Source organism: Apodemus sylvaticus, chromosome 10, assembly GCF_947179515.1.
Source record: "Apodemus sylvaticus chromosome 10, mApoSyl1.1, whole genome shotgun sequence".
In the NCBI taxonomy this organism is placed as follows: domain Eukaryota; kingdom Metazoa; phylum Chordata; class Mammalia; order Rodentia; family Muridae; genus Apodemus; species Apodemus sylvaticus.
In genome coordinates, this window is record NC_067481.1 from 65457918 (window position 1) to 65468079 (window position 10162).

A 10162-nucleotide genomic window follows, 5' to 3' on the forward strand; every position below is an offset into this window, starting at 1 on the left:
TATATTGATTACAGAGAATCTATATTGATTGTTACAGACAGGAGCAGTAGGTCAGAAAGATGGGTGAGTAGCTAAGAGTACTCGCTGCTCTTCCAGAGAACTCCAGGAAGGTTCCTAGGACACACGGTAGGCGGCTCACAACCACCCATAACTCCAGCTCCAGGATACAACACCTCCGGCCTCTGTGTGTACCGGCACTCACACACACATTCACATAATTTATAATACATAAAGTTTCCTTCTAAAAAGAGATGACAAATGTTTAAGGAAATAGGTGTTCACCCTGATTTAGATGTTACACATATGCACGTTACCACATCAGGGGTACCCCGTAATTATGCATAATCGTAATATATCAGTTAAAAATGAGTTCATGTTTTAATAATTTATTTAAAGTTATTTTCAAAAAAGGTTTTCCTGATCCTCCAGCTTCTACCCCTCAAATGCTGGGACTCTAAGGGGTTGGCCGTCTAGACTGCTTCCTGAGACTGAGTCAGAGTGTGCCCTCTTTTATGACTGGCTCAGGCCTGAGTGCACTACATGTGTGGCCTACAGGCGCCAGCTGGGAGCCGAAGAGACACCAGCTCCGAGCCTCAGCCGTGAAGCTTATGTCTAAGAGCATAAATGGCAGAGGCTAGTAGGGATTCAGCTAAGATGGCGTGGTAATGGAAGGGATGGAAACAGGTGTGGAACGGTTGGGTTGCATAATGGTTCTGAGGCCTTATTTTAAGGCACTGAGTTTATTTTCAGATTAGATATTGCTAGTTGAAAACCAGTGTGAATGCCTTAAGTGCCAACGTGGTTTGTTTTTATGCTGTGTGAATTTTGCTTCAACAAAACAAAAGAGAAAAGAAAAGAAAAAAGAAAAAGAGGAGGTGATGTGAAAAGTGGTACACGCCATCCTCTCTGAATGAAATTAATAACAATTAACAGCAAACAAGGTTAATTCTGCTCAGTGAACTTTTAGCTCTTTGGCGCCCTCTGCAGGAGTTTCAGTGTCACTACCTCTATGTGTCTTTAGAGGGTTTTTTTGTTGTTGTTTTTTTTTTGTGTGTTTTTTGTTTTTTGTTTTTTCCCTTCCTTCCTAGGGAGTTTATTTGCACTAAGTTCCTGTTGGTCTCCCCGTTTCTACTTGCAGCAGTTTTGCTAAGCCCCCAATCCGGGGACTCTGAAGTCTCTTATCTTCAAGGTTCTCTGAAAGTGGTCCTGGGCCTCACCAAAGGACTTCACCTCAGCAGGTACAACGTCAACTGCACTGGCTTCCAGCATTTTTGTAGCAACTACAGGGTTGTGTCCTGAGCTCTCTCCTCACGCTGTGCTGATAGCCCCAGGACCGCAACTGCTCCTGCCACGGGAACTTTGCTGTGCAAAGTGGGTCGGTGGACAGAAGGAATGGGGAGCGGAGTGGTACAGCTTCTTCACCGGGGAAAGTGTCCTGTGCCTGGGCTGAGCCTAGGGTCCTCAGATGTTGCCACCATCCATCGGTTTAGAGGACCTCCAGAGTGGGTCCTTCCCGGCTCACAAGAGTCTCAGTAAGCCCCGCTGTCTCCATACATTGCGAAGATTTCCCTGGGGTCTTCAGGACTTTACTGTCATGGGCTCACAGCAGAAAATACTGATGTCAGCTGAGGACGCAGGAAAAAAGTTCTTTTGTCCACCTAGTAAAGAATTAAAAGGTAGGGCAAAAGATGTTACTAGACATCCTGGAGAGTTTAGGAGGAGCCACCATATCAAAGTCCCTTCCTGGGGTTCTTTATCTCATTAATAAAAGAATGGGTTTAAGTGGAAGCTCAGAGATAATTTAGGGGGTGAAAGAAAGACCCCAGGATAGGCAAGCTGTCTAGCAGCAGCCTAGAGGATGAGGGTGGAGAAGTGGGGAGAAAGGCCATGCTGTCTGAGATAAGCCAGCCCTGTGAGGAAAGAAAAAAGTCTATCAAAGGTAGCTAGACTACCAAGGGCCTATAGGCCATAAACCTGTACCTTTAATTTTCCCCCAGTGGGCAAAACTCTTATTTCTCTAAGGTCTTGTGCTTTCTCACGGTCTCTTTTGGACATTCAGCTCTGGACGACTGAAGGACAGATGGCAGGAAGCTAAGAGTTCCCCACAGAGGAGTTTCTAACTACGCTCCCTCTCAGGCTTCAAGCCAGAGAAAATATTGTCAGTCGTTAGACCCAGCACTGGAACTTTTACCTGAGGATAGCCAGGGTGGCTTAAACCAGACAAGTCCCTCACGCTCCCCAGTCGCTAAAGAAGCATCTGATTATAACAAGCTTGCAAACAACTGTTTGGTGGCATGGGCTTTTGTGAAACCATTTATGGAATTTCCTATGCTATGAATGATCCTGGAGGTCTAGATCTGTCTATCCCATAGTGGCTCCATCCCAGCCTCCTGGGCAAAGACTTAGCAAACAGGCCACACACAATTCTTCTTTTAAGGGATTCAAATACTTGTGGACACTCTCGAATGACGACCAGGTGCCTTTGCAGCAGGATCTGGGAAGACTAGGTTTCTGATGACTTCCTTCAGGAGTCTCGTGCTTGAAGTCATGGCTTTGAAAGAATCACACTGCATCAGGGACAAATTGTCACAACCAGCAAAGCAAGTGATGTCAAAATACTTGGGCTTGGAACTGAGACTATCAACTCTGGGGTATTGCAGCATTTGTACTGTGAATAAAAAGTTTTACACACTTACAGGCACAATGGAAGCTTAATAGCAAAAAACACCTTTGGTGGGTTTTTTGTTTTTGTTTTGTTTTTGAGACAGGGTCTTTCTTTGTAGCCTTGGCTGTCCTGGAACTCACTATGTAGACCATGTTGGTGTCCAACTCATAAATATCTCTCTCCCTATGTCTCCTGAGTGCTGAGACTAAAGGCATGTGCCACCATTGCCTAGCCAGAAAAACACTTTTAATATTGTCCTATCTTCATTCCTTAGCATACATCAAATTAGAATATCTTTGGATTGTGTTGTGAAATACAAATAAGTTCATCATTTCATTAGTATTTAGTATTAGTCTTTAATAATGGTAAAACTATATGGATAATAAGGGACTTTGATTTTGTTTGTTTATAATTTTTGAGACACTCTCATGTAGTCTAGAATGGTCTTGAATTCACCATAGAGTTAAGTATAAAATGAAGCAGGGAGTCAGACACACGCCATTGGGATGTTGACAATGACTTTGTCTGCCTCTCTGACTCAGTTTTCTTAGGGGCACGGTCAGGAAATTAAAGTTATTTTCTGTCCCATCCAGGGTAACCTTTTGTAGTAAATATAATCAATTTAGAAACTCTTGAGATGCGGTCAGAGGTTTATTTCCTAGAGATGACTCTAGATTTATCCAGTTGACAGCCAAGATTAACCATTGGCCAGATGTAGTGGTATATGTTTTTAAGACCAGCATATGGGGCTAGAGAGATGGCTCAGCAGTTAAGAGCACTGACTGCTCTTCCAGAGGTCCTGAGTTCAATCCCAAGAAACCTCATGGCGGATCTGATGCATATATATATATATATATATATATATATATATATATATATATATATATTTCTAAAAAAAAAAAACAAATCCAAAATCCTTAAAAACAAAGCAAAACAAAACAAAACCAAAAACAAACAGACAAAAAAACAACCAGCATATGGGAGGCAGAGGCAAGTGGGTCTCTGTGAGTCTGAGGTCAGCCTGGTCTACGTGGTGAGTTCCTGGCCAGGCAGAGTCAAGTTGTAAGATCCTGTCTCAATAAACCAAAACCAAAACCAAAACAAGACAAAACAAAAAGATTAAGGCAAGTTAAGTGTAGGAGGAAGCCATATTTCAGTAGTCCTTTGGCTCCTCCACGTGTTCTCTCTTGCCTCGGTCTATCTCTAAATCATGCCCTTGCCATACTACTGGCAGATCAAGAGGGTGTCTGCCTGGCCCTGGGAGATTACTGTCTCTGTGTCAGCTAATTTAGGATAACGTTGGACATAGCTAAGAAACACAGAGAACAGACACCTGACTTAAGAGAGAGTGCCTCCGAGGATGGCTGCTCTGGAAAGACACTTGAAGCTGACTTTCTTAGCTACTGCCTCTCCTGGCTCACTTACTGCTATAATTCTTCTCTAGGTTTTCAGCCAGGTCTACTTAACCTTTCGGTAATATTGGTAACTTCCAGACTGTAGGCCCCTAAGCTCCACATGGTATTGTCTTGGGACATGAGCCATGACCGTTAATATTGACAACTGTCTCCCATCAATGAAGGTCTCTCAGTAGCCACAGGATGCCACCATCCAGCATTCAATCTCTTCCAACAGTTGCTTTCCTCACCTCCTACGACACTGATCAGTCATCAATTAAATGCCAGCTAATGTCACCTGGTGCCTGGTCTCAGCTCTAAAGCTCCAGAAGACAATCTTTGCCCCGTATCAATGATGTCATCTTGCTGAAATCGAAAAGATTTCTCAGTTCTCAGAATTGTCTGAGAATTTGCCTGGCAATGTATTAAGAGTAAAGAAACTTCTTCAATAAACCTGTTTAACATTTGCTCTTAAATGCTTTTGCCCATATGCTGTTGGCTGATTTGTCACCCCTGAAGCACAATAGATGCATTGATTTACAACTTCCTTTAACAAGTTACTACATTTATGTGTGTGCATATTATGCATGTGTTAATGCCATGACACATGTAGAGATCAGAGGAAACAGTCAGGAACCAATTTTCTTTTCCCACCACTTGGATCCTGGGGATCAAGCTCTGGTACTCAGGCCTGGAAGCCTTGGCCTGTTGAGCCATCTCACCCGCCCCTAGGGCTTTGTTTTCTTTTGTGACTATAAAAGAATCATGTAAAAAAACGTCCACAGAGCTCTGTGTCATTGGAGACAACACGAATATGTGTTCCTGGACCATGGTTCATTCATATTTGGCTCAAAATAAATGAGCCCTTGCAGGTTTGTTGGTGTCCACTATAATTTCTGCCTTAGAGGCAGAGTCAGGAGGATTAAGAAGTTCAAGGTTATCCTAGACTATAAGGGATCCTGTCACAAAAATGGGGTGGGAGGAAGGAGGAAACACTCCATTCCCTCTCTAGTGAGAGCTGTGCCTTCATAGGTTATTTTCCTTTGTGTTGCTGGCTTTTTTTTCCTTGTTCCTGTGATTCCTAGGGGATGCTCACAGGATTGGCGTGACTCCCACGGTCTGTTTTCAGTTTTGTGAGGAATCACTACAGGCATTTCTGCAACGGTTGTGCTAGTTCACATTCCCGACACTGTGCCTAGCAGTCGCTCCTTGGTCTCCCTCTCCCTCACATTTGCTTTCTTGATGGTAGCTGTTCTGCTCTGGGGAAGAAGAAAATCCAGCATAGTTTGGTTTTATGTTTTTCTGAGGACTGAGGGCTTTGAACACCTCTTAGCTGTTTTGTTTTGTTTTGTTTGTTTGTTTTGCCATTATTTGTACTTCTTCTAAATATGGCCAAGTTCTTTGTACATTGTGGACATCCATTCCCTACTGGCTCCACAGGTGGCGAGTGCTTTCTCTCACGCTGCACTGCTCACTCTGTTAGCTGTCTCTTGTGCTATGCACTATCCGTTGAATCACGTGCAACTGCATGAGTCAGTACTGGCTATCAATTTCCTGGGCTATTCTAGGACTTTCCAGAAAGTCCTTGAAGTCAGTGGAGCCGTGGATTTCCAAGTTAGTATAGACTGCCATTAGCACAAAGGCACGGCTTTTACTTCAAAGGGAAAAAATAATTTATTCTGGAGCCAAATATCAGTGACCACGGGCCTAGGAACAGGGATTCAGTTTACTCCAGTTGATGGAAACTAGAGAACAGTTAGTACATCCCCGTAAGACCCATCTGATAGTCCCAAAGGTGCTGGTGTGGATTCTCAGCTTTTGCTGAGCTTAACCCAGAGTGTCAGAGTGCCCACCCACCAACACTCACCAAAAGCTATCGTGGGCTGGCTAGTGGCTTCTAGGCCTGATTCATTGCCTCACACCTAAGAGTAATGTGGTGCAGCTATGGAGGGAGCAGAGGAAACACAGACCTAAGGAGAAGTGAAAGGGATTCCTGAGAGTGGTGGTGGTGCTCGGGAGGTTGTAGGAGGGACTCTGCCCTGCCCTGCCAACTGGCTTTTAAGACTGGCAGGAACTGGATGGGGACTGACGTCATCATAATTGAGACTGACCACTCTCATCTGGGGGTGCTGGAGAGGGAAGATATGGGGCCCAGAAGATTCTTAAGAGAGTAGAGATCAGAGGCTTAAGCCCCCTGCGGCTCTGGAGAGAGAGAGAGAGAGAGAGAGAGAGAGAGAGACAGAGACAGAGACAGAGACAGAGACAGAGACACAGAGAGAGATAGAGAGACAGACAGAGAGACAGAGAGAGACAGATACAGAGAGACAGAGAGAGACAGAGACAGAGACACAGAGAGAAGGTATTGAGTTATAATCGGTGGGTGGGCTTTGTAGCTGAATGATGTTTGGCTATAAAGGGGTTTTGGGTGCTCCATCTCCAGTGATCCTTCTGAGAAGCCGATAAGGGAGAAGGTGCGTCAGGCTGTGTGGTTTAGAAGAGGAGGAAGAGGAGGAGGAGGAGAAAGAGGAGGAGGAAGAGGAGGAAGAGGAGGAGGAAGAGGAGGAAGAGGAGGAGGAAGATGGCAGGCGAGCCTGGGGTCAAGTGTGGGAGAGCAGAGTGAAGGGAGTGAAGAAAATAGAGGCTCCTCCTACTTTGGCTTAGAGGTCCCTTCCCCGCAAGGGCACAGAACAGGTTGATACCACTAGGAAGGAGTGGGTAAAGGGATTAACCCTTAAAGATACACTAAGTGGTGGGATTTGGAGAGGTTAGTAAGGCTTTCCTTCTAACCCCGACAAAAGGAGAACAAGAGAGGTGGGTTCCCCAAACTCTGACAGGACTGAGGAGGTGATCTTGGTGTCCAGGAGGTGTTGCCCTGATACTATGATGACTACCTGGGACTTCCTGTGGAAGATGGTGGTGGTTCAGCCAAGGGAGCCCAGGCCTCCTCAGTTGTCCGTCGTCAGGCCTAAGAGGTCAGCTAGAGGGAGATTTAGGACTCACGTCCCCATGCTGTGAGAATCATGGGGCAGTCAACAGCCCCATGTCCCTTTCAGTTGCACCTCAGGCAGGCCTAGGCCTTTCTCACCACATTTGAAACAAGGACCTGGAAGTTTTGGGGCTTTCGGAAGTGAGGAGACAGTTGCTAGGGCCGACTGAAAGGCCTTAGCTGCCCTCAGGTATTTTTGTTTTGGGGCTTTTAAATTTTTCTTTCCCCTGGTACATCTTAAAGGTCATTGCTAAAACTTCTGTCTGTGGAGTCTAGGTGTTTAAGTTTGGCCCTAATGTCAGGGAAACTGGGAGAAGTAGGTCGTAAGGAGTAGTTCCCCACTGGGGGTCTCGGGGTTCAGATTTGTGTATTGTAGGAGGTCCTTTGTAAGGTGGTGCAGGAATAGAGATGGGCATTCATGTTTGTGCTGGCTGACCTCTTGGATTTTCTCATACTTTACCACTTTTAGGACAGCTTTATGGAGGCCAGCCACGAGGCAGATTATAAACTGCTCTCTAGCTAAAATGCTCCCTCAGGCATTAGAGTTTCTTTGGGATCTTGGTCAGGAACCAACCTCAGCCCCAATTGGGTGGGTGGTGTAAGTTTGGTGGCTTTTGTCTGCATGAGCAGTAGCCTGTTCCCAGACTTGCCTGCGCACTTCAGGGAGAAGGCTGTGGGTCAGATCTTGTGAATGTCGTTGAAGGTGAGACTGTAAAGGTGGGTGATATATTGGAACTCTTTAATCAAAGAGGAAGGATTAGTAGTATAAGAAAGACCCTAGCCACTTTTCTGAGAGATGACTTAAGACAGGGATGGGTACTACCAATCCACCCACCCTGGCGCCCTCCCACCTCCCGCGGAAGGAGAACCAGGTCAGGGTGGGAAGAGGGGCACAGAAGAAGTGGCATGCCGGAGCAGGAGTGAGCAGTGGGAGGACTGAGGGCGGCTGGTGGGCTAGAGTGGCGCCAGGAAGGTTGATTTGGATGACCTGTCACTGAGGAAGGAGAAAGGGAGACCGGAAGGGCTGAAGGAGAGGGAGCTGTGGCTAGAGCCTGCTCGTGGGGAGAGGCACGTTAGCTGCCTCAAAAGCAGTGAAGGAATCATCTTGTCCAGACTTCACAGCTAGAAGGAGCTGAGTTGGGGAACCTGAAGGCCAGAGAAGACTTGGAGTGGACGCGAGAGAAAGCCTTGGACAGAGACGATCTCTCTTTCCTTGACTGCTCATGGTAGTTGTAGAGGTCCTGAATAATATTGGGATCTAGGGTGCCATCAGGTGGCCATTTTGATAGATTATCTAAGGGGTATTGAAGTTAATTTTATTGCAAAGATCACAAGGTTAGGGATCTTCGGGTCGGGTGCCACTTTGTTGAATGGCATCCCAAGGGGGAATGAGGAGAGGTGTTGTCATGGATAAGAGAGGGGGCAGGAAGGGAAAATGTCACTGCAGTCTGTAGTCACAAGCCTCTCCAGGACTCGGGAAGGACGAGAGGAAGACGCAAGACGTTCAGTGGGCTGTCATCACATTCCACAGGGGCCAGGGGCTCAGTCTGGCTAAACCTGAGGAGAGACTTAGTACCAGGGCTGCTGTGGCAGCCCGAAGGTGAGGATGAGAACTAAACTCTAGAGGGGTTGTCTCATCCACAGGGAAGAATCAGAAACAGGGTCACAGAAACCCCGAGGCCCTGCCGGGGCTTTGTACTTATGGGCAGCTCTGAAGGGACGGTGGGGAAAAAAGACAGAAAGGGGCCCAATAGCTCCGTTGGGCCTAAACACTGTAAGACTGTAGCTCTCAGGAGGAGGGGGCAGGTGAAGAGGGCCAGTCAGTGGCTGGGGGTACCTCTGCCTCCAAGAGTACCGAATACTTAATAGTCACTTCCTAAGACACAGGGAAGTGTTTAAACCACCGGTGGATGGGGGGCCGAGCTATCCCGTGAGCCAGAAGGTGAGTCTGTTGCAGATGGACTGGAGGTGAAGGATAGGGTCCCAGGATGGCTCAGACCCCAAGGGGGTGCACAGACTGAGGAGAGCCTCTTCAGATCAGGACATCATAAATGTTACAGTTCTGAGGGGAAAGGTGTTGTGGCAGATGGGAGCCAGGGAATCCCACAAAGTCACACCACACAACAAACATCACAACAAGAGATTTATTAGGACAAACACAGGTAGGGAGCAGCCTCTGATCTGGAAAGAACAACGGAGCTGGAAGTGGACTGTTTCAGGGGTTTCTTGGGGAAGGGGCGTGCACTGAACTGTTCAGGGTGAGGATTGGTGGAATTTGAAGTCCAGATCTTGAGGCAAGATCAGGGATTGGTGCGATTTGAAGTCCCGAGTTTGAGCATATTCTCCCCCACCCAACCCGCGCCTATGGGGCAGATCTTAACCTGCAGTTTTGGCCTTTAGAGTGTTCTGTAGGTGGAGCCTAGAGTTTGGAGGTCCTCAGGGGCGGGGCCTGGGTTCTGGGTGCACTTTGAGGGGCTTATATTTACCATCAGTGCAGTCAGATTAAATTTTCAGTGTGAATTCCAGGAAAATTTAAATGATAATGTGCTTCACATTTTATTTGTACTTGACATCCTCTTTAACAGGTGGTTTCTGTTAGATGTCTGTCAGCTTCTCTGTTCAAATTTCTGTGGCCAAAGATCAAAGACAAAACAAAAACAAAACGATAAAACATTACTTGAAATTTAAAAATAGTTGTCATCATTTTTGAATAGTATGTTCCTATATATAATATATATTTCACATGACATAATTCACATAATGAACAGGACTAAGCCCTAATCTTGTCATCCACCTGGAGTGAGCTTTTTTTACCTAAAGACAGCTGCAGACAAGGGGAGCACAGTGGTCAACTCATGTAATCTCAGCGCTTTGGCGCCCAGGCAGAAGGACTGCCATGAGTTCGAGGCCAGCGTGGGTTACACAGCAAAACCTTGTCTTGAAAAACAAAATAAATACAAAACAAAAAATTCGCAGCAGCCACTTCTCGGGGTAGTCTGCTTTACTCAGGTCATCGATTGGTGCGGTTTGTGGTCAATCAAAGAATGATGGGGCGGGGACTGAGGTATGACCCAATCAGACACGCATCCCAGGCACAGGGGCGGGCCTTCGCGGGTT